Genomic DNA, 25,933 nt, shown 5'->3' on the forward strand with positions numbered 1-25,933 from the left:
ATGCAAACAGATTAAATACTAACAGTCTTTTATAGAATTCAACGTCTTTAACCTGCAGCATTAAAACATAAACCTTAATGAATATTCATAAGCATTCGTTCAACAAGATAGTGGCTAATTGAACTCAATAGTATAGGGTAGAAAGTGCTTGGATTTTAAGCGATTGATAATGATTTTAAGATATAGTGTGAACATTAGCACTAATATACGTCCTAAATGTGCACTAATTACTAATCTCCAGGACCACAACCTATTTTAAAACAGTTGTATTTAACTTCATGTTTTATTAAAGAATAGAAAACCTTAAAAATGAACCAAACACTATTCTCTGGTTTTCATATATAACGTGATATTTTTCTGGAGGTTTAATGAAATCAGCAGCTTTGTTAGAACCAACCAAAGAATATTCATTACAACATTTCAACAATTAACTAATAATCTTTAGACTTCGTATACAGTTCGTCCTGATAACTGTCAGTAGGTAACGCCCCAATGGTGTATTAATCAGAATGCGTATACAAAGTGTTGATTAGGTTTATTATTGCACCATGCATAGACAATCAAAATTACAGATACGCTAAGCAAGCATGAAAGAGCAGTGCCAAAAAGCAAGTGGGCAAACGAGTGAGCGTGCGAGTCGGCAAGTCGATGAATAGGATTAAAATGTACATATATATAAACATAGTGAAATGAATGAACCATAGAATCAATTAAGCGACTAACAGTGAGGCTAGCTAGCATAATGAATATATGAGTAAGCAGTAAGCAATACTCAAGCATACATATTCACACAAGTGTAACAATAATAAAGGTACAATGGTATAGATAAGGTGTTATTGTACGAATGACTCTATCCGTTAAATAAATTAACAAAGCTTAACCAAATCAAATGTGAATAAACTCAATTGCACGTGAGCTGCTATAAACTAATAAGTAACCATGATGTTGTTATAACTCGTAGCCTGAGTGCCGTATTAATGTACAATGTAAAGATACCGCCAATTAGAAAACAGTGAATTGTCGACTGGACTAATAACTTATAAACCCGTACGAGCAGTCTAGAGTCGCTATCGATTTTTCTTCCTGGCTAGCTCTATGTGTGAGGTCTAGAATACAAATCTCAGCATCCGCGATATGAATCGTTTATTTCAAACATACTGGGTTTATATACCAGCCAAACAGAGCACACCGTACTATGAAATAGGAAACAACATTTATATAAGATTTGTACAAATGTGGCTGTGAAGGTGGGAGATAGTAATTGATAGAATGGGCATAACTCAAGAATGGTAAATCGTATAATAATAGTTCATAGATCACAATAAAGCTCATGATAAGAGGGACATGAATATGAACAATTTAGTTATTTAACAATTATAGAATAGAAATATACGCATAGTATTTTTCCGTAATTAGATCCTAACAGTTACCACTCAATATTCTCATCGGGATATAACATGTTTAAGCAAATTGTAGTTAGATGATGTCTTATTGATAACCTTTCATCTTAGCTACTAAGGAATGGACGGTTAAATTTATAAACCGAATGATCGATTCAACTTAACAAATGTCATATATCTGTTAATAATTCAAAGAATATGTTGAAAGCTAGTAGATATTCGATTTCAGAACAAACTAAGATGTTAAGTCAGTCGGGTCAGTTCACAAGTTAGGAACATTATATTATAGAATATATGCAATGCTACTGTATTTACCAGGCTATATGTTATATAGTGTTATTTGTAGTTTGTTGAGTGTAAACTAATAGCTGAATATTGAGTGTTTTAAAGGTACTTTCTTAGTAAATAGTTCCATTTTGACAGGATTCTTTACTGTGGAATGGGTTTACTAACCTTCCTCCTTTATCGGGGCTTGAACCCGGTCTCAATCCTAGAATCATTTCAAGAAGATTTTGTTTCCAAGGTGTAGTGTTACATATATTTTTATGATATATGTTAGATCTAACATGTCATGCCATTTAATGTTATTATTAAATTGGCTAAAAGTACTAGTATTGCAGATGACTGTTTTGTAGTGTGCTAGTTCAATTAAATCTCTTACATGTTTCGTCTTTGCTATTTAAGTATTTAGTTCTCCGTACTGTTAGATCAATATATAATATGCAAGATCCATATTTCAACAATCTGTCAACAGGAACTTCAGACTATTCTCTAAAACTTTAATCCAAACCACCTTAATGTTTATAAATAATATCTATGCACTAGCATCGACATACTTTATTGATTCTTAGTCATGTAACTACATTTATTGATTTTTACTTCTAACACTGCATTTGGGAAGGAAACTCTTTGGCTATAACTCTACTGTAAGAAACTGAATTGTAGCCACAATTTATGGTCTGAATGAATAGTCGATTTCTAGAATACGATGATGTCAGTAGTAGTTACTGTTTAACTCTTAAATCGAATTCCGATATCTTCTGAAATATGTTATACCTAATGCTAAATTATGTACACATATTCCACTTATTTCATTATGATATATATTGTACTCTGTTGTGGATTTTTCTGTGATCAGTCTTTAGAAGCGATAATATCAGTTTAAGTAGATGCATTTCTTCTTCTGTTGTTATCTATCTGCATGAACGCTTTACCTCTAGACCACTGAGCCAGCATTCAATGGTGTTAATGTATAAATTCAGTCGATTTATGATCTTGGGTAACCTTTCATCCATTGTCTGATGTGGATAACTATCTCATATTCGAAACAGATTAGACTCCACCGGTCACAGCTTCTCACTAGGACCTCAGGAACTACATTTTGAAGCTAGTCACTAGTGAGCATATGGAGTTGTGAAGGATGGTGGATGCGTACTGCTGAGGAATCCCATAATAGGACAAAACGGCCGTCTAGTGTTTCCGGGTTTTCAATGATGGCCTAGCTTAGACCGACTTGTGAATTCGATGGTAAACTCTAGTTAAAAACTTTTAATTTTCGTGTTATTATCTACTGGTTAAGATACTAAAGAATGATTTTAAAATGTCACTATTCAACTGAATGATGCATAACACTTTAAAGCTATTAAAAAAGCATATGACAACTGATTGAACTAGTTAATCTGTTCACGTTTACTACCACTAGGTCGAAATTAACGTTCAGTCAAATTAAACATTATGTTATTAACGTTTAATAATTGAATTCATGAGTCAGTTGAAGCTAGACCACCATGGAAAAGTTGAAAGCACTGGAAGGCCGTTTCGTTCTTTTGTGGGACTCTTCAGCAGTGCGCTTCCACCATCCCGCACAACGAGATTCAAACCCAGGAGCTACCAGTCTAAAGCGTGAATGCCTAACCTTTAGACCACTGAGTCAGTAACTAACGGTGTTAATGTTTAACTTGGATGAGCACTACTGAGTAGTCCCATACCAGGATGAGACGGCCGTCCAGTGCTTTCAGGCTTTCCGTGGTGGTCTAGATTGAATAGACTAATGAATTCAGTTATTAAAGTTATTACATTCTCCACAAAATCCCTCTCTGATTATTGACGTTTATTTAATTGAACTATTTATTTAATGTTTATTAAGTGAATGAATACCAAATAAATAGATTATTTGAGAATGAAATAAATGAGACTCTGGTATGTAAAACATTAAACATATATATATATATATATATATATATATATATATATATATGTATAGTCAAAGTGACACATTATTATTCAAACGTGATTCCTTATCAAAACTGAAGTTAAAAACAATTGAAGAACGATGAAAGCCCCATAACCAAACCATCCAACTCAGAGAACAAAACTCCATGAATATCATCCACCTGAGCTACAAATCTTCTCCACTATCTCAAAATCATATGAGCATAGTACGCTTCTCGTTGTTTGAAAATGGATGAATTTCACCAAAAGGCAGGCTTTCATTCGAGAAGAACTGTATTTTCTGTCTTCGTCAGCATGTTCTACCAACAAGTGTAAGATACAGACCTCCAATCAATTGCCAACTGGGATGGAGAATAGATGAGTAAAGTGGAAGAAAAACAGTACATCTAATGACAACGGATGAACATTATAGGATCCACAAATACCAACACATCACAGAGGATCAAAAGATGAAGCTACTAAGGACACTCACATCAGAACATCTGAGAATCTTGATAACAGTCATCGAGATATCATGCAAACGACATAAAGAACAGTGAAGCAACACTCTAAAGAACAAACTAATCAAGATCTCAAAACCATTTATGAATGAAAACACAAACAACTGCTTGTTCATTCTGTCGAAACAACCACTAACAAACATAGAAAAACACCTACTCCGAAATGACTTAAACTACAATACAAGCAACGCCTTAAAACTGGAATTCTTCACAGCATTAGAGTCATCAATCAAAACTTCCAGGATAATTGATAAATATAAAAATATATAAGTAGGAAATATGAATTATTTATAATGGTATCTTATATATTTATGTGTTTAGTAAATGTATATTAATACCAGATGGGTTTTGTGGATATTATAGTAATTTCAATGATAAAGATCATGAGTCACTTGAAGCTAGACCACCATGGAAAACCTGAAAGCAGTGGGTGACCGCTTCGCCCTATTTTGGGACCCTAAGCAATGTGCACCCACGACTCCGCCCCCTGCGGGATTCGAACCCAGGACATACCGGCTTCGCCCGCGAGCACTTAACCACTAGACCACTGAGCCGGCATCCAACGGTGTTAATGTCTAACTTCAGCTAATCCACGAAGTCGGGTGACACATCCACCATTGTCTTCAGTGAGTTACTATCTCACAACAGACCTGGTTGAACTCCACTGGTCACTACTTCTCACTAGAACTCCAGCATATACCTCGTGAAGCCAGTCACTAGTGACCATATGTTGATTAATATCAGATGGGTTTTGTGGATATTATAGTAATTTCAATGATTAAGATCATGAGTCAGTTGAAGATGTCGTCCAGTGCTTCCAGGTTTTCCATGGTGGTCTAGCTTCAATCGACTCATGATCTTAATCATTAAAATATATATCATATAACACCGACCGTATTTTTTATGTATTTTTTAGCAATAATATGATTGGTTAATTTTAATAACCAATCAGAATGTCCGGTAAATTAATATTTAATTATTCCGCTACAGCTGATTGAAATAGTTTAAATATATATTGATATGTATGTATATATGTGACAAGCCTTTTGATGGTACGACTCATTAAATATCTATCCTAGTAACTAATCTCAATTAAATAGCATCATATTATTAGACATTGTACATATATCTATGTAATCTGTGCAAATTTATGAAAGGATGTATATTCATTATTACATAATGTGATATAATCTAAATAGATTCAGTAAGTATTTGTTGAATAGTTTACGAGTTGAGTTTTTCTTTATTATTTTCTTTTACTTACATATTATCATTTGTTTGTTATATTTTATTCTATATTCACTGGTAATGAACGAATCAATCAGGTATAAGAGAACAAGTTTCAGAATTTGGCGTGAAATTTACTCATTCATTTTGGATAAATAGAGTTTTGGAATTATAACTGATGTCGGTTCGTGATGAAAACCTTAAATATAAATCGTATCCTTAACCGTCAACCGTCAATCACAATTCGAAGTCCTCACATTGGTTTATAACCCTCATTTGATCCTAGTTATTAGGTGGATACTCTCAAGGTCAATTTAACGTCGCTCAAAGGTCGTCCATAAATTATAGTCTCACCGTTGAAATCAGCTGTGAATCACGAATGCATTAAAGCATCTGACAAATTGTTTTCATTACCTATTTACTAACTGTTCAACTGTTGAGATGTCCATAAATTCCCAATATTATTTGTCCAAATAATTATATTTTCAGTAGCGGTTTTGTGGATATTATAGTAATTTTAATAGTTCAGATCATTAGTCAATTGAAGCTGGTCCACTATAAAGAATTTGGAAGCACTGGGCAACCGTTTCGTCCTATTTTCGGACTTATCATCAGTGCGCATCCATGATCCCGCCCTTCCCGTGACATTCGAACCCCGTACCTATCGGTCTCGTGCTCCCAGGTTTTCCATGGTGGTCTAGCTTCAAGTGACTGATGATCTCAACTATGAAAATTACATCTTCATCCAATGGATTATTTACGAAGTTAGTTTCCAGAAAATATTTACTAATATGGTTATGATAAATATGATAAATACAAGCGGATTTCCGCACATATTTGAGCCTGATCATTCTTATACATAAAGATAGAAGGAACCTGGCTATTCCTGTGTCCATTCCACATAGCTTATTCCAGCTTCCTTATAAGGCAGTTTATCCATTCTTCTCAAGCTACATTTTGACCTTGTTAATTATTAACTTATCAACCTGAACTGTTTTTATATTAGCTTATGTGTGTGCACTTATCTCATTCATCACATATCTGTAGTTTATTTTTGTATGACTATAAATATTGATTAACTCATGATTGAATCAAGTTAGCTCACATGTCTCCTCCATCTTACGGCACTTCTCTTTGCTCTCTTCTATTCACTTTATCCCTCTCATTTCCTATCCAGATCAATGAGTGTACAAAATATATGTATTCAGAAACCCATTCTCGTATTCGATTTACTTAATTCCATTATTCACTATAGCGAATTAAGTTGATAATTATATATGAGGATTGACAATATGTATATCTCAAGAGCAATCATTCATACGATCTAATTGGAGTCCGGTATAAGGCCATTAAAAACCTCCTGATTACTGATATTCATGACCTCAGAAACTATTTCAAGTTGTTTGTACATATAAAAATCCTAAGGTGTTTCTAATTAATAACTTGTATAAATTATTATTTTGATTGATAGTCATTTGCATAAATGATAAGTCTTGCAAATTGAACGCTTTATTCGTTTTCTAAGCTATTCTCGTAACCCCCAAGCTAGAACTATACAGTGACCTGAACACGAGAGAGAAGGAGCAAAGTATGCGAGAAGCACTTTACTCCAAAGGTTCATTTTAATACAGAGAATTTTAGGGTTTTTATAGTATTTTAAATGTTCTTGGGTTACTCGAAGATTCTGGAGTGCTACTGAACATAGTAGCAGTATAGAATCAGCCAATCAGAACCTCTACATGTGACGTTTCAATTCCTTGATGTTTCTGGCTAACACTTCAAGTGAACGCTGATTGGATGAAATGCTTCTTAGTGTTTCCTGATCCTTGCTTGTCTTATGCGAGAAATTTTCTGGATCACCCCAACAATAAATAATGATATAACAGTAAAATGAAAGTAAATCTATATGACGGATAAGTTATAAAGAAACCTATTCCATGTCACAATGAATAATACTGATTACAAACAATATTCTATAAATTAACATTGTTAAATATTCAAATATGCAAATGTTTGATGATAAATAGAGGTTGACCTGAAATGAAACAAAACTGAGGATTTTATATGTTAACATTTTCAAACTGTGAAAAGTATGTTGTATAAGTTATTTGGTATATAAATGTTATACATTATGTTATCTTAATTACTTACATCTGTTATTCCTCGTGGAGGAGCATAGGCCGCCAACCAGCAGTCTCACATCCAATCTTGTTCTGGGCAATCCTTTCCAGCTCCTTCCAGTTGTTATTCATCCTTTTCATATCTGATTCTATTTCTCGACGTAATATGTTCTTTGGCCTTCCACTTTTCCACGTCCCATCAGGATTCCAAGTTAGCACTTATCTCGTGATGCAGTTTGGTGATTTCTGTAATGTATATCCTATCCATTTCCATCGTCTTTTCCTGACTACCTCTTCAGTTGGAAGTTGGTTTGTTCTCTCCCAGAGAAGGCTGTTGCTGTTGGTATCCGGCCAATGGATGTTGAGTATGTTGTGTAGACAACTATTTATAAATACTTGTACCTTCTTGATGATGGTTGTAGCAGTTCTCGAAGTTTCAGCTCCATACAGTAGAACTGTTTTGATGTTCGTACTAAAGATTCTGATGCTAGCCAGAAAAAATAATTCAAACATTATATTATCTAACATACATATAGCACACATTCAATAATATATTAAGTAAAAACGGTCAAAATAACCTCATAATCAAAAATGGATGGTAATCACAATTGATTGATCACTGGGTGGTGATCAATATCATGTGTGTCAGATCCTTCTTAGTGCAGATCGAATGCTATCGACTAGGTTGCAATGTGGCAACTAGTCTAGGCGACTTAAAATTGTGTGCACTATGTTGAGATAAGATGGTGGTTGGAGGTAGTCAACAGGAAACCCTGTTGATATAAGGTTTAATAAGATATTTTAAGTTTTAACTAATGTTATTTACCGAATATCATTCTGAATTATAGTCGAAATCAAAGCAGCAGTTATTGAGATCGCGTAATTAAAATAAAATTCTGGAATCACCGAACAGCTGCTTCTTCTTAGGACAACAGGACTTCTATTTAATTCTTATTCACATTCCTACTGAGTTTCAAACTAGACCCGTGAGTCTTGTAGCGTAAGCTTAAACTTTAGATGATTCAGTCGATATCATGTCGTTTCATGTTTAATTTCGACTCAATATACAACAATCTTTCAATGTTTTCATACTAAGTTGATATACCAACTACACAAACTACATCAAATCACATAAAATATGAAACAACATTTGTACAATATCTAGCCAAAAGTGACAGTGAATGTAGGAGACTGCAATTAATAGACCGGTCATAACTCAAGAACGGTAAATCGTATCATAATATTCCATAGGTCAGAATAAATCTCACAATAAGAGGAATATGAATATGCATAGTTGAGTTGCTTAACAATTATATGATCAAAATATACTGATAGTATTAGTCCATAGAGAGTTCACAACCAATTAGAAGATTTGGACTTCGCAGATGATCTAGCCATCCTATGCCATACACACGAACAAATGCAGATAAAGACGGCAAGTGTAGCAGCAGTCTCTAAAACAGCAAGACCCAAGGTCCTCAAATTCAAAGCGGAGAACACCAATCCAATCACACTTGATAGCAAAACTCTGGATGATGTAGAATCCTTCACGTAGCTGGTAATTTACTAAAAATGATGAAGATTCATTTATTGAATAACTTTTTCTTTGCATTTGATAACTAACATTGAGTAGTATCTTTATATATCTATGGATCAAATACAAGCATTCAATTCACTATCTTTATCAATCAAACAATGAAACAATCCACAATTAATGAACGATTATCAATAACCGAAAAGTATGATGAACATGTCATTGTTATTTCATGCTGAATCGTTTGTATTCAACCACTAAAAACCATTAAAATCATCAAAGCAAGGACAACGTACCTACAGTTGAACAATATATCGAATTCAAAACAACTGTCTATCAACCAATATCAAAGTCACAATCTTCAACACGAATGTCAAGACAATTCTACTGTATGGAGCTGAAACATGGACAACTACTACAACCATCATCAAAAATGTATAAGTATTTATAAATACTTGGCTACACAATATGCTCAACATACATTGGCCGGATATCAATAGCAACAGCCTTCTCTGGGAGAGAACAAACCAACTTCTAACTGAAGGGGTAATTAGGAAAAGACGATGGAAATGAATAGGTCATACATTACAGAAATCACCAAACTGCGTCACGAGATAAGTGCTAACTTGGAATCCTGAAAGGGTGTTTAAAAGTGGAATTCCAAAGAACACAACTGGAAAGAGCTGGAAAGGATTGCCCAGGACAGGGTTGTATGGAGAGTGGTGGTGGGCGGCGTATGCTCCTCTACGAGGAATAAGAGGCGTAATCACGTAAGATGAACTAAAATCAAATTTAATAAAATTGATAAACATTCACTCATTGTTTAACTTTTTTCCTTTCATTTGATAACTAACATTGAGTAGTATATGTATCTATGGCTACAAACATCACAAACATTATCAATCAAACCATGAAACAATTCATATTTGAAAAATGATTATCACTAACTATAAACTATCATTATTTAAAATGTCATTATATCATCATGCTTCATTGTTTATAGTCACAACCATTGAAAAAATAATGCACCATTTATAAAATGTATCAAATATAAATTAACATTAGAATAGATATGAGAATTGAGACAAGACATTTCATTCAAATTGATGTCATTCAATGGTGTACTTAGTCAAATAGACGTTTCACTATTCAATCATTCATGTCTATAAAATAGAAGAACAAAACAATACAAAACAAAACATGAATGTATATTCTAAAAGTGAATTTATTTCTTCTTTTGATGAATGATCTTGGATTAGTTTATGTTCCATGGAAATGTCTTACATTATCTTGAATGGACATTTATATTCATACAAAGAACGATTGTTGAATTGATTAGAAAGTTGGGGGGGGGGTTGTCGAGAGTGTCGTCAATTGTTTTTTTGATAGTTGAATTCATGAGTTGATTAAAGTTAGATCACCATAGAAAACGTGGATGCACTGGATGGCCGTTTTGTCTTAGAATAGCTAGTTCTCTAGTTTTCTAGACCTTATAGAAGAACAAATTCGTCAATTAAAAAAACACAATTTATTTATTCATGGTGACAGAAATAATAAACCTCGTGAGTTCAGTGACTTTAAAACGACAATAATCCAGTGTATCTAATTATATACTCATTCAATTTTTAGTTTTTCAGAACTATACTACTCACCACCTTCCATTAGAATACAGTTAGAAAGTAGTATGAAATTGATTAGTAAAAATCTACATTACTTACTTATAATAGAGATGTATTTCGTATTCTTATTCAATATAGTTAACTCGTATTTGTCAAGTCATCACGTTTAATAATGTTTGTCTGAATACATCTCAAAATGCTTGACTATTTAGATACCTTAGAATCTTCCAGTATTCAGTTATTTGTTTGTTTTTATTGTTCAAACAATTTCAACATTGATTCCAGTAATTTGTGTAATGCAGACGTGACTTATCTTCTGTTTACAATACCATGAAAACACTTATTATCATTTAATTACCAATGGCAACAGTCTTCATATAACTAAGTGGGTTGATCGTTTTCATTAGAAGTTTTATCGTTAACAAATAATTACAGTTTATTTATTGATCGCTATACTCAATCTGTATAAAAACTAGCTGAAATGTTTAAACTTAATAAGTAAAGATGGATGGTGACTAGTAGTAGAATCCAAGACGTGCATTTCGTCCTAATTGGGACTGATCAACTGGATGTAATATAAGCGAAGATGGATAGTGACTAACAGTACAATTCATCTTTGCTTATGATACTTGTGACTTAAGATAATATCTAGGCAATAATAAAAATATTGTTTTATTCAACTGTAATTTATATTTTTCAGTAAGATCATTACTCGATTGATATTAGACCTTGATTGAAAACCTGGAAGCACTAGATAGCCGTTTCATCCTAGTATAGGACTTCACAGTAATGCGCATCTACAAGTTCGGACACGAGACTCGATCCAAGGAATTCCTTACTAGGACAATAGGATCATACAGTGCATCCACGTTTTCTATGGTGATCTAACTTTAATCAACTCATGAATTCAACTATCAAAAAAACAATTGACGACACTCTCGACAACCCCCCCCCAACTTTCTAATCAATTCAACAATCGTTCTTTGTATGAATATAAATGTCCATTCAAGATAATGTAAGACATTTCCATGGAACATAAACTAATCCAAGATCATTCATCAAAAGAAGAAACAAATTCACTTTTAGAATATACATTCATGTTTTGTTTTGTATTGTTTTGTTCTTCTATTTTATAGACATGAATGATTGAATAGTGAAACGTCTATTTGACTAAGTACACCATTGAATGACATCAATTTGAATGAAATGTCTTGTCTCAATTCTCATATCTATTCTAATGTTAATTTATATTTGATACATTTTATAAATGGTGCATTATTTTTTCAATGGTTGTGATTATAAACAATGAAGCATTTATAAAGATTGACTGAAACCGATAAAATGTTCATAAATAATATCGTTGAAATTATGAGCTTTTAATTGACTGGACAAAAGTTTTATCTTTATCATAGGGAAAAATCTTTGAAATCGTTTTTACCCGATTATAAGCGATAATGGTTCGTGACTATCGTCGGAATCCAGGATTTGTGTCTCGTCCTATTTGAAACTCGTCAGCTGGATGTACCTGCATCATTGAGTTAATGATCATTTTAGGACTCGAACCCAATACCATTCACCTCAAACACCATCGTGTTATCCAGAGTGAACATCAACTCACGGATGCTGGTACATCCCGAATAGGACGAAACGCACGTCTTGTTTTCCACTGCTAGCCATTACCAATTTTTGCTCATAATGCTTGTGAATTAGGGCAGTATAGTGGCAATCCGCTCAGTATACACATATGCTAGTAAGAGACTGATCAATTGCAGTCCTAAACATCGATGGGAAGATACAAATAAACAATACTAAGTAAAACATTTTCAGATTGTTGAGCGAATTATTTATTTATTTATTTTAACACGTAAATATTGGTACAATGAGGCACCAAATACATATGCGCCACACGAATCTCATTCGATATGTGTGAGGGCTGTGATACTGCTCGGGTGCCCTAACCGGAGCAGATGGTTTTCTTAGGGGGCCACAGTCGGAGCCTTTGACCTGAAGGTCTGATTCACAAGGCGGTGGAGCATCGTAAGGAGATGCAGTCTCATGGTGGCCGGTGACCAACGATTGGTTCATTCGCCATTTATTCCTTCAGGATACTGGAGCCCATGTACACCATTTGTTTGGAATCAGGGTTTTCCAACTACCCTAGGTGGACTCACCATGTCCACCGGTTAGGTTAAAGCGTCGGAAATTCGCTTTTCGCCCTCGTTTTCGTAATGAACACACCCTCCAGGAGAAGGCAGTGAGTAGGACTTCCCTAGCAGAGGCTATATACGCGTGGCCATGTGAGAGCATTCCAAGAGGGTGAGCGGACACTCCCCACTCTAGGCCGTACCAGGGCAATTGCGGGCAAAATGAGATTCAGTAGCTAAATGGATAAGGCGATCGCGTTTAGAGCGAACGGTACTGGGTTCGAATCCCCGAGTGATCATCGACTCTGAGATGCAGATACATCTAGCTGACGAGTATCAAGTAGGACGGAACGCGCGTCAAACTAGATTCCACTGCTATTCACTATCCATCTTTGGTCAAGCGAAACATCGGATTTACTTGAAATTCAATCATTGAGAGTTTTACAAGTATGATTTTTCTCCATAATATATTTTTTGCAATATACATTTAGATTGTAATTCTGAATACAGTGGTCTTGAGTGCTGTTAGAGGTATGAGGGCGGTTATCACTTCCCGGTTTCCCACACCGTGAAAGGGTTCTTCTGGAGGTGCCTGAAAAGGAAATTGGATTAGAGGTGGTGTTGATGACCTGAGAGTGTGACCGCATTGCCTAAGGGGCAACTACTTTAAGTCGGTCACACGACTTTTTGTGAGTAATTTTCGTGTTAGCCCTGTACTTGTTGAGACCTTACCGCCGGAGACAGAAGTCGGTGGGATAAGGTGAGGTGTGTATTTTTAGGGTCAACCTTTTCTAACCCCATCCCTCCTTGTGGGAAAGCAGCATCGCTGTCATGCTGGTTGTCTAAAGGAAACACTTTACTGCTGTCACACCTCTGTACAGTTAGCAGTACGACTTCGCCTTCAGACCTTGGGTTTCTTGCCTTTAGTCTTACCGCTCTTCAACCGACCTGTCTGGCATGGTAGGACCTTGAGGGGTGGTTGTTTCAGCCAGTATAGCTCGGTTGCTCCATCACAATAGGCAAGCCCGACCACCACGTCAAGGTAACAACAACGGTCGTTTTGCTGTGCTAATGAGGTGTGTCAACCTGGACCGATGTATGTATGTGCCTGACCCTACGTTGTAACTGACTGACTGACTGACTGATTGAGATTGTAATTATATGTAAATGTCATCAGTGGATACCCAGCTCTTTTGGTGTGTATGGAACAAATTAGCAACTGACTCTGTATCCAGTAATCAGCAGTCAGTTAGAACGTTTGTTTGATTATAACTCACTATCGACCACTGAACAAGACTGTGCCTTGTAACCTTTAAATTTAGGATTTAAAACCATCACTGACCAGTCATTGATCTTATTCAGATGATAAAAATTTTAATTTTCGAATAGATATCAAGGGATTTCATGAGAGTATACTGCTATTTACACCCTTCTTTGATGCTAAATAACACTCAAATTATGAGGTCATATTTCAAACGTAGTACCTTCATGCTACTGATTTGAGATTTATCGGAACGCATTTCTCACTTTAGCCAAATGGCTATCATAAGTGACTGTCATTTATTTAGAATGTGATAACTTCATCAGATTGGTATATCTCTTCATGTGTTATATCAGACTTTATGAATAAATGATAAATGACAATCATTAACAGTATACAGTATGAAATGAAGTATGTGTTAGTGAATTATGTTTTCATTCCTAACTTTATTAACTATAAAACTCATAGTGTTCGATTGAAAAATTTGAAGTTAGAAGGTAGTAACCAAATGATGTTAACTGATATTTATTGATTATTAAGTAATTATCAGAAGGGGTTTTGTGGAGATTTTATAAATTTCAATGGTTGAAAACATGAGTCGATTGAAGCTAGACCGCCATGGAAAACCAGAAAGCACTGGACAACCGTTTCGTCCTAGTACGGGACTCCTCAGCAGTGCGCATCCACGGTCTCGCCTCCTATGGGATTCGAACCCAGGACCTATCAGTCTCGCACGCGAGCGCTTAACCACTAGGCCACTAAGCTGGTCGGCATCCAACAGTGTTAATGTCTAACTCCACTGTTAAGGAATCCTACAATAGGACGAAACGGCCATCCAGTGCCTTCAGGTTTTCCATGATGATCTACCTTCAATGGACTCATGATCTCAACCATTGAAATTACTAAGATCTCCACAAAACCCCTTCTGATCATTTTATTAATTGATCAATTTTTCTTCAATTTCAAATGAATTTAGTTTTCAAAAAAAAGAGATTCACATTGATTGTAACATAGAAAGTAAAGTGGACAAAACTAAATTCATATTACACAATGTTCCATTTTTTATTTTTAACGAATCATTAAAAAATAAACGATACAATTTTTTAAGTTTAACATGGATACAACAAAATTGTTCCTAATCCCTTTAATTTTAATGATTGTAAACGAAAATGGATACAAAGGGGAGTGATGGGGTGGGGTGGTGGTGAGATGATTAGAAACAGTAAGTAACTCGTGTCAGAAATGAAAAAAATGTTGAATGTTATTTTTTTGGACATAGAAACTGACAGTTTTCTTTATTTTTAAGTTTTCTTTAACAATTAATTACTTACGCTAGTTACTCCTAATAGATCATAGGCCGCCGACCAGCATTCTCCAACCCACTCTGTTCTGGACCTTCCTTCCAATTGTTGTTCACTCTTCTCATATCTGTCTCCATTTGTCGGCGTAATGTGTTCTTTGATTTTCCACTCCTCCTTTGGCCTTTAGGATTCCATGTGAGGGCTTGCCTTGTGATGCACTTCGGTGCTTTCCTCAATTTGTTTCTTATCCACTTCCATCGCTTCTTCCTGATTTCTTCCTCCGCTGGGATTTAGTTTGTTCTGTCCAACAGTAGGTTGTTGTTGATTGTGTCTGGCCAACGGATCCGAAGTATTTTCGTATACACCAAATAATAAACCCTTGTATCTTCTTGATGATGGCTTTCGTAGTTCTCCAGGTTTCCACCCCATACAGTAGAACTGTCTTCACATTTGTTTTGAAAATTCTGACCTTGGTGTTGGTTGACAGTTCCAGATGTTCTTCAGTTGTAGATATGCTGCTCTTGCTTTGCCGACCGACGCCTTCATCTCTGCATCAGATCTACCGTGTTCATCAATGATGGTTCCCAAGTATGTAAAGGCTTTTACATCTTCCAAATCTTCTCCGTCAAGTGTGATTCGATTGGTGTATGTTTTGTTGTATCATAGAATCTTGCTTTTTCCTTTGTGTATGTTGTGACCTACTGCTGCTGAGACTGCTACTACATTGGTCGTCCTCTCTTGCATTTGTTATTGAGTGTGCGGTAGAAGAGCCAGATCATCTGCGAAGTCTAGATCGTCTAACTGCATTTTAGCTGTCCACTGTATGCCATGCTTCCCTTCAGATGTTGACGTCTTCATAATCCGGTCGATCATTATATAAATTATTTTCCTTTGAAGATTTTCTAGATTAATTATTGAATATTTACGAAAAGCTGTTTTTTTGTTTTTGTTTTTTGATTGAATTATTTTTTTGACATGTTAAGTATCGTTTTAATTGGTTAAGTTTACATCCCAATGAGAATATTGAATGGTAACTGTTGGGATGTATTCCTGAACTAATATTATTCATATATTCTTTTATTGTATAGTTGTTAAGTTGCTATACTATGCATATTCATGTTCCTCTTATTATAAGCCTTATTTTGAACCATAAACCATTATTATAGGATTTACCGTTCTTGAGTCATGCCCTGTCTATTAATTACTACCTCCCACATTGACAGCCACATCTAGCTAATTCTTGTACAGATGTCGTATCCTATTTTATTGTTACGATGTGGTCTGTCTGGTTGGTATATAAACCCAGTATGTTTGAAATAAATGATTCATATCACAGAGGCTGAGATTTGTGTTCTGGCCTTAACAGGCAGGACTAGGGAGAAAGAGGGACGGATAAAGAATCTAGACTGCTCTTACGGGTTTTATGCGTTATTGGTCTGTTCGACAATTCACTGTTCTCTAATTGATGTTATGATTACTTCATATATTGATAGGGTACAAGGCCACAAGATATAACAAGAAAGAATGTGTGAAACTATAATTTATGGACGACTTTTGGACGACGTTAAAGAGACCTTGAGACTGTTCATGTACTTACTACGGCAAAATCATGGTTATAAGCGAATGTGAGGAATTAGAATTTATATTTATATTTTGTAGTTAGGGTTAGGAATCGAATTTAGGGTTTTCATCACTAACTAAAACACTATTAAGCCAAATGAATAAATCAATTTTGCGCCAAAATGCAAGACCTGTTATTGTAAATCTGATTGATTCGTCCATAAATTATAGTTTCGCCAAAGTGTTGATAGGATTAGACTAATTATAAATTTCTTTCTTTTATTAATATTGTTTTAAAGATCTATTTTCGATAAAATAAGGTTAATACATTTCTGCTGATGAGCTCCATAGTAGGATGAGACGGCCATCCAGTCCTTCCATGTTCTCAATGATGGTCTAACATTGATTGATTCATGATCTCAATCAAAAATTTAATAATCTCCACAAACCCATAATGATAATTTAACCTTTTATAGAAATTCCATCTTAACCGTTTATTGAAATGACCAGTTCAATTAGTTTATTTCGATCTAAATATTGCTGGAAGTTGTATAATTGTGGAAATTATTCGTCAATGTATAGTTCGTACCAAAGAATATTTACATTACATTGTAATAAGCTCAAAACAGATTAAGTTCATTTGGTATTGTTTTGTTTGTATCTTCCCATTGAGGTTTAAGACTGCAATTGATCAGTCTGTTATTGGCATATGTGCATACTGTGCGGATTGCTTCGATATTGCCTTAATTCACAAGCATTATAAGGAAAGATGGAGAGTTGCTAGCGCTGGAATCCAGTTTGACGCACGTTTCGTTCTGTTCTAGGACTCGTCAGCTGGATATACCTGCATATCAGAGTTGATATTCACTCTGGGACTCGAACCCAGTATCATTCGCTTTAAACATCATCGCTTTATCCTTTCAGTTACTGAGCCCTGATAGCCATTTGCTTATGCAATGGCGTGAAGCTTAGATTTACTTGGTATTGTTTACTTGAATCTTCTCATTGATATTCAGGACCGAAATTGATCATATGTGTATACTATGCATATTTCCTCGCTATAACCTGGTTTCAAGTCCCCGATTGAATATCAACTCTATGATACAGGTATATCCAACTGACAAGTCCTAGAATAGGATGAAACATGCGTCCTGTTAACCACTATAATAATCATTCAACATATTTTGATGAATATACATTTCTTCTGTTGTACATCTATAGCAGATCACGTGAAATTGAGTTTGTTCACTATTAATTCGATTAAGTCATTTTATTAACTTATTAACGAACTGAGTCATCCGTACAACAACAACTTATCTATATCATTGTATGTTTATCATTGTTGCGAATGTATGAACATGTATGCTTGAACATTGCTTACGGACTACGCATTTATTCACTCTGCTAGTCTTACTACTAACCACTTATTTGATTCGATGACCCATTCACTTCACTATATATATATATGTCCATGTTATTCATATGGATTGCTTGTTTGCTCTGCTTTCTCGCTCGCTTGATTCTACTCGATCACTTATATTCGCCCATTCGCTCGCTCGCTTGCCTGTTTGCCTTTCGGCACAACTCTTAATGCTCGTTTAATACATCTGTAATTTTGGACATCTGTGTGTGGTCTCGAAATAAACATAATCAACGCTTCGTATTCGCCTTCCGTTGGGGTTATCTAGGACGATTATCAAGACGAACTGTATACGAAGTTTAAGGATTATATCGAATACCGACCACCACACATCATTGAAACATTCCTACATTACATCTATATTACTTAAACATTAGATGATAATTAAACAATGAACATTAATTATAAAGGAAAGTAAGTAGTTTAAAATTTACAACAACAACAAAAATTATTTTTCAGAACAAAAACAAGAAAAAAAACAAGCGAACAAAACTAAAACGACAAAGTTTTGTAAATGGAAATGATTAATTTGCAAAATTCTATGTTCTTTTTTCTTTTTCTCTTCTCCTCTCCTTTTCTTTTTCTTCTTTTCTTTTTTCATTCCTCTTCTCTTTTTCTTCTCCTTTTCTTTTTTCTTCTTTTTCTTTTTCTTCTCCCTTTCTGTTCTTCTTCTCTCTCTTTCTTCTCCTTTTCTTTCTTCTTCTTCTTCTTTTCTCTCTTTCTTCTCCTTTTCTTTTTCCCTTGGTTCTGAAACACTTTCTGGACAAATAGCTTGAATGATCAAAATGTGATAGTATTTCAATATTCACAATTGATTACAATTTATTTATGCATTATGGGTTTTTTTTATTTTACCGATTACAGATAATACACAGTTTCTTATATTGTGATAGGTAAACAAATGATTCTTCTTAAATAAGAACCTATATGGTATGTATAGTGGACAATTATATTTCACCCTACTGTTCTGATAGATAATCTAAGCTAAGAAAATGTAGTTGACAGATATGTTCACTTTATATTGAAATGTCAATATGATTGTCAATCATAGTTGGAATAGTAGTGAAATTTTGAAGAAAATGTTTTTTTTCGAATAGGAGTTTGTGGAGATTATTAAGTTTTTGATTGAGATCATGAACGGATTGATGTTAGATCATTATTGAAAATCTGAAAGCGCGAGTTGGCCGTTTCATCCTATTGTGGGGAGTCCTCAGCAATACTTCCAGGTGTTCAATGGCGGTCAAACATCAGTCGATTCATGATCCCAATCAAAAACATAATAATCTCCACAACTCCTATACTGATAATTATCATGTGCTCACTAGTGACTAGCTTTGTGAGGGAATTCTCGGAGTTCTAGTGTGAAGCCATGATCAGTGGAGATAATCCATGTCGGCTAGAGATAGGTATCTACCTCAGTACAATGGAAGATGGTCGCTCAACTTTGTGGATTGGTTGATGTTAGACATTAACATCATTGGATACCGACTCAGTGTTGGCGCGCGAGACTGAAGGCCCCGGTTCGAATCCTCCGAGCGAGATTGTGGATACGCACTGCTGAGGAGTACCACAATAGGACGAAACGGCCGTCCAGTGCTTTCGGGTTTTCAATGATTGTGTAACATCAATCGGTTCATGATCTCAATCAGAAAATGTTTTTGTAAATTTATGCAAACATAGTTTTTAACTTTACTTACTTACTTACTTATGACTGTTAGCCCTCGTGAACCGACGACTAAAATTCTCAATCCAACTTTGTCCTGAACAGTCCTTTTCAGTTGTTTACAATTGTTATTCATCTTTTTCATGTTTGTTTACAATTCCCGACGTAGTGTGTTCTTTAGCTTTCCTCTTTTCTGTTAACTTATTGTTATTTTGGATGGCAATCTCCAAAAGTTAGTAAACGTAACCTGATAATATTTGAAAGATTCTTGAGATGATTTTTGATTATTTAGTCACTTTTAAAGGAAAGTATATAAAGACTTATGATCTGGCTATTTGGAAGCGTTCTTATTTTTGTAAATTACTCGTAATTATGTTGAATACTTTCCATTTACAAAGCATAGTGTCAACGGTGATTTCATTGTAAGCAAAGATGGTTGGTGGCTAGCAGTGAAATCCAGGATGCGCGTTTTTTTCCTTTTTGGAACTCGTCAGCTGGGTGTGCCTGTATCCTTGAGTTGATGTTCACCCTGGGACTCGAACCCACTACCATTCGCTCCACTTAGCCACCAACTATCTTTGATTATAATCCATGTGAATTGAGGTAATATTGAGGAAATCCGCACAACATGCACATATGTCAATAAGAGACTGATCAATTGCAGTCCTAAACATTAATGGGAAGATTCAAACAAACAATATCAAATATATTTGAGTTATTTCATTGGCACAATCAGTATCATAGCTACATAGATAATATAGATTTATAAACTGACCACACGGTATAAATAAGTGTACTGGGTAATGATATGCTTCAACTTGCTCTGTATCTTTTCACAAACAACTAAGATGTTCTTAATCACAGTTAACTTTGATACAAGAGATAAGCTGAAAATAAAATGAGTTAAACAGTGAGCCAGACAAATATGACAGCTAAATCCTTTAACTTTTTAATACAAAAACATTTATGTTAGTGTCTTGGATAGAACCGATGAAAAAGGTATCATTTTATTAAAGTTTCGTGGTATTTTACCAAACCATAAGAACATTAACGCAACTCTTCTATTAAGATGAAGACTTATGCGTATATACTCAAATGGTGCTTTTACATAACTCCGCCTGCAGCCCCTATTGGGCTTCTGCCGGTCCCGGATAAAGGAGGAGGGTTGAACATGGGGTTAGCGACTCCATCCAGAAGAAGACTAACTCTCTAAAAAAACAATAACCAAAAAAAAATAATTCAAACCATTTAAACTCTGCCCTGGGAATTAGAAGTTCTTCATTTAGAAGAGTTATGACGCCTCATGTTGAAAGCCGAGTTCCTTCGGGAGTCATGAGGCTGATGCCTTTTCTGACAACCAGAGCAACTATTAATTTAGTTAATTAACGCTTTTACAGATTAAAATCATTTTAAAGAATAACTGATTAATGAACAAAACGTTTCATTGAAAGCGTATAGCTTGCATTTATCTAATACAGTAAACATTTCAATTGTCCCATTGGAAATTTGCCCAATTCTCAAAGATATTGTTTATAAACTATTCTGTCAAGAAATAGACATTTGGAATCGACTATAATTTATAGATGACCTTTGAGTGACGCTAATCTGACCTTACGAGTGTCCACTCAATAACCAGAACCAAATGAGAGTTATAAACCTGTGTGAGGAATTATAATTATCATTTACATTTGATGATTAAGCTTATGAATTAAATTTCGGATTTTCATCACAAACTGACATCGGCTATAATGCTAAAACTCTATTTAACCAAATGGATGTATGAATTTCGCGCCAAACTCCGAGACCCGTCACCTTATACCTGATTGGTTCATTCATAAATTATAGTCTCACTATGAAATATAACTAGGGATCCACTTTATAATAATTTATTCAATTATGAAGAGTAAATAAATCTCTATCAGGGTATAAATGATAACGAGAATTTTGGACATCAAACTGTATTACTAGACAAGCGCTAACTTGAAATTCTGAAGGAAAACGAAAAAGAGGAATACTAAAGAACACATTACGTCGGGAATTGGAAGTAGACATGAAAAGGATCAATAGCAACTGGTAAGGAATGCCCATAGCACAGTTGGATGGAGAATCCCTCTGAGTGGCTGATGCTCCTCCACGAAGGCAAACAGTCTTAAGTAAGTAAGTAACTAAGTCAATTTTTGGACAACTCAAACGCCAAGCAGAATTGTCAATCATCTAAAGAGAGAATATCTCCATTAGATAATGTAAGTGAATTTAGAATAAGTTAAATGTTGAAGATATTTGTTATAGCAACACTTTACGTTCATAAACCAATCCTTATTTACTTACTTACACATGTTACTCCCAATAGGGCATAGACCGCTGACCAGCATTCTCCAACCCACTCTATCCTAGACCTTCCTTTTTCTTTCTATCCAATTGTTGTTCATTCTTCTCGTATTGGTCTCCATTTCTCGGCGTAATGTTTTCTTTGCTCTTCCTCTTCTCATTTGACCTTGAGAATTTCAAATCAATCCGTTTACATGGAAACTGTAACAGTTGCTGATCACATTATTTATTCATTTATTCAATCGAGTTATTTCTCATTCTATATATTAAATAATCAATCATATTTGCCTTTCATATTCACTTGAAGAAAACTATTCATCTTTATTCTTACATCTATGCATATTGATAGACTTATCTGAAAGTTAGGACTATAGAATCCAAATGCTTCAATTACATATTTTATTTGTTTGCTGACAAGTAATGATGTAGTGAACACGAACACAAGTCGAGACAACCAAATACGTTTGAGTACAGAGTTGTTGTTTTTTTCGTTCAAATGTAAATATCATCCGTTCAATGCTTCATTTGCGAAATGTTCATCAAATGTCTTAGACTTGTTGCTTTCTTCATTTCTGTATGAATTATTCTTTGTTCCCGTTTTTTTTATTCGATTTTTTCAGCCTTCTGCTATCAGCCATTCCACATAGATCTGTCGACATAAGTAATACACACCACAATGACACTATAGTACTGTCTATGTAGTTCAACATGTGTTGAAATAACACAGAATTAAGTTATCTGTCTATTATAAAACAATAGTATACTTAAGCAACTATTACTTGTATCTTCCGATTGTAATTTAGGACTGCAATTGAGCAGTCTCATATTGGCATATGTGCATCCTGTGTGGATTACCTCGGTGTAGCCTCAAATCACAAGCTTTTTAAGCAAGGATGGAATCCGGGATGCGAGTTTTGTCCTATTTAGGACTTGTCATCTGGATGTACATGCACTCCGGGACTCGAACCCAGTACCATTCGCTTCAAGCTCCATTGCGTTATCCACTTAGCTACTACTGAGTCCTAGACAGAGTTTTTAAAATGTAGATTCGTCTGAATCATGAACGTTAGACATTTGGTTTAAAATCCAGTGTTGCTGAATATAGAAATATTGATGATTTGAAATTCCATTTAATTCCTTCAACATCACATTCATATTCCTAATTAAGTACTTTGAATTCATAGTTAATAGTAGTTAGTATAAACCTTGATTATTGTATATTCCATATCCCACAACTAATATTGGGAACACTTGTGAATTTAGAAATTCATACGGCAACGAGATTGGTCTAGTTTAATGATAAACAATCATATAATTACATTTTTTGGTTGAATCACAGTAAGATAACCATCGACAGTTACAAATGAATTAACAGGTACCTCATGCTAGTATATAATAAGCTTACATAATGATGATAACCTATGATCCTGGCAACGAGGGCTTTACCTTCACACTACTAAGCCGACATTTAGTGGTCTGTATGCCTAATTCCAATGCATTTGCTTTACTACGAAACTACTTGTTCATACCATCAATGTTTGAACTACACTAGTTATGACTCCTAGAAAGAACTCTGGAAATCCCCCGTTGAATTAATGCATTAGTGAGGATGTGATTATAATTGTTCACATTTTACTAGACATTCGGCGATTTCATTTATCTTAGGTTAAGTGTGTAACAAATGTTTCTTTCTGTAACGATTCTCAACTGACTATGCTGATCGTTACTTTTTTCGATTGTCGAATATTTCATCAAAGAGAAACAGAACATTTTCAATTTATAACTTCAAAGGAATTATTTCCTTTTCATCATTGAAAAACCTTGAAGATCTGAACGGATGTTTCATCCTATCAGTGGACTCATTAGCAATAAGCATTTACGAACTCACAAATGAAAATCAAACCCAAGATTATTAGTCTCTCATCTAAACGGTGTTAATGTCTCATTTTTAACCAACCCATTATATTGTACAACCCTTCATACATTGCTTGCTTTGGATTACTGGCTCATACTTGACATGAATTTACCTCCACTGGTTACGGACTCTTACTAGGACTTCATGAGTTTCGTCCTTAAGCTAGTCTCTAGTCATAAAATGATTATTATCAGTATGGATGATTTGTGGAGACTTTTGGTTGTAATCACGAACTGATCTTTCAAGATTTTGTTTAGATTTTACAAATTTATTAGAACAAAATAAAACAACAACAACAAAGTACTATTTCATTATTATGATTATCTACTGCCTATTTTGCTCATTACTATTTCTTTCTCTTCTAATGTCAGCTAGTGATTACATATACAAAAAAAAAATAGTGGTAAAGAAAAAAACCCTCACTATGTGGGGGGTGGGGAATAAAAAAACAAACAAATAAATCGAATAGAAATATCACTTGTAGATGAAAATTGTTTTTGGCAGTTGTGTTGTAGTTCTTGACAAATGAAAACATTACGTCGACGTCAATTTAATTTAAAGCCAGACACATGGTATATATACATAGATATAGATATAACTATAGATATAGATATAGAGATATACATCATCACATACATGTTAAGTAAGAAAGAAAAAGAATCTTATTTTCTGGCTAATTATTATTGTCGGTTCTATATCAGTGATCTGACTTTGTTGATTATTTATTTACGTCATACATTGAGATACTATTGAAAAACAAATTGTTGTTTCATCCTAACATGTAATTTAACTGAATTGTACAGTTACAACATGGATTAGGATCGAATTCTAGAATCTACAGGTCTCACGCTGTTAGTACATATTTTTATAGCTTTGATACGTGAATTTGCTTAAGTATCGTCTAATGTTATCGATAATATAAAAAAGTTCCCCTCTGGAAGTATGAGAGTTGAATAGCATTGAAACTATAGAAAGTCACTGTAAATTAAGTCATCAATGAGCATAACATGATCGTTTATATAATAAGATTATTATGGATTTCTTCAATTTATTGTAAGAGAAAATAGATGTTTAGTAATTTATAGATTTTCAACATGAGATAAACTGTGTTTTAAAGGTTTACAATATCATCTATAAATCAGATACATCTGTTGAAATGTTATTTCTTATGATCGTCTAGTGATTATTCAGGATCCAAACTTATTTGATCTGATAATATCGATTGATATAATTGATTCAGACAACATTTTCCCATTATCGATTATATTAGTTAATTTATGTCCATCATCTATCTATCAAGTAGGTAAATATGAATTTAGAATGCTTATATCGACAAAAGCTGTCTGATTAGCTAAATCAAAAAAAAAACATGATTTAGGGTTCATAATGTTGAATAACAACTCCACTTGGAGCTCCTCAGGAGCTACTGCCGGTCCCAAGCCCGGATAAAGGAGCAGCGTTGGGCATGGATTTAGCGACTCCATCTTGTACAAAACTAACTCGATAAGAAAAAAACGTTAAGTTTGTTGAATAACACCTTTTGTGTATGTTGAGACCTACTGCTGCTAAGGCTGCTGCTACACTGATCATCTTCTCCTGCATTCGTTGTTTTTTCAGGAGTTTAGCCACCTATTATTTGAATCTGTTTATTAGAACTAATGAATGATTATTTATTGATGGTATGATAAAGACAAGTTATATTCCTTATA

At 34.6% G+C, this 25,933-nt stretch overlaps 1 protein-coding gene across 1 annotated transcript in view; it reads left to right on the forward strand.

Annotated features, from left to right (window-relative positions):
- The first annotated feature begins 5,188 nt into the window (after positions 1 to 5,188).
- Positions 5,189 to 25,933, forward strand: part of OA2B2 (Octopamine receptor beta-2R) — a 32,857-nt gene continuing 12,112 nt past the window's right edge. Inside the window, exon 1 of the mRNA XM_012937236.3 lies at positions 5,189 to 5,336. The gene's annotated coding sequence lies outside the window, so the exon portion shown is untranslated. The remainder of the gene's footprint in view (positions 5,337 to 25,933) is intronic.

This window comes from Schistosoma haematobium, chromosome 3, assembly GCF_000699445.3.
Source record: "Schistosoma haematobium chromosome 3, whole genome shotgun sequence".
Classification (NCBI taxonomy): Eukaryota; Metazoa; Platyhelminthes; class Trematoda; order Strigeidida; family Schistosomatidae; genus Schistosoma; species Schistosoma haematobium.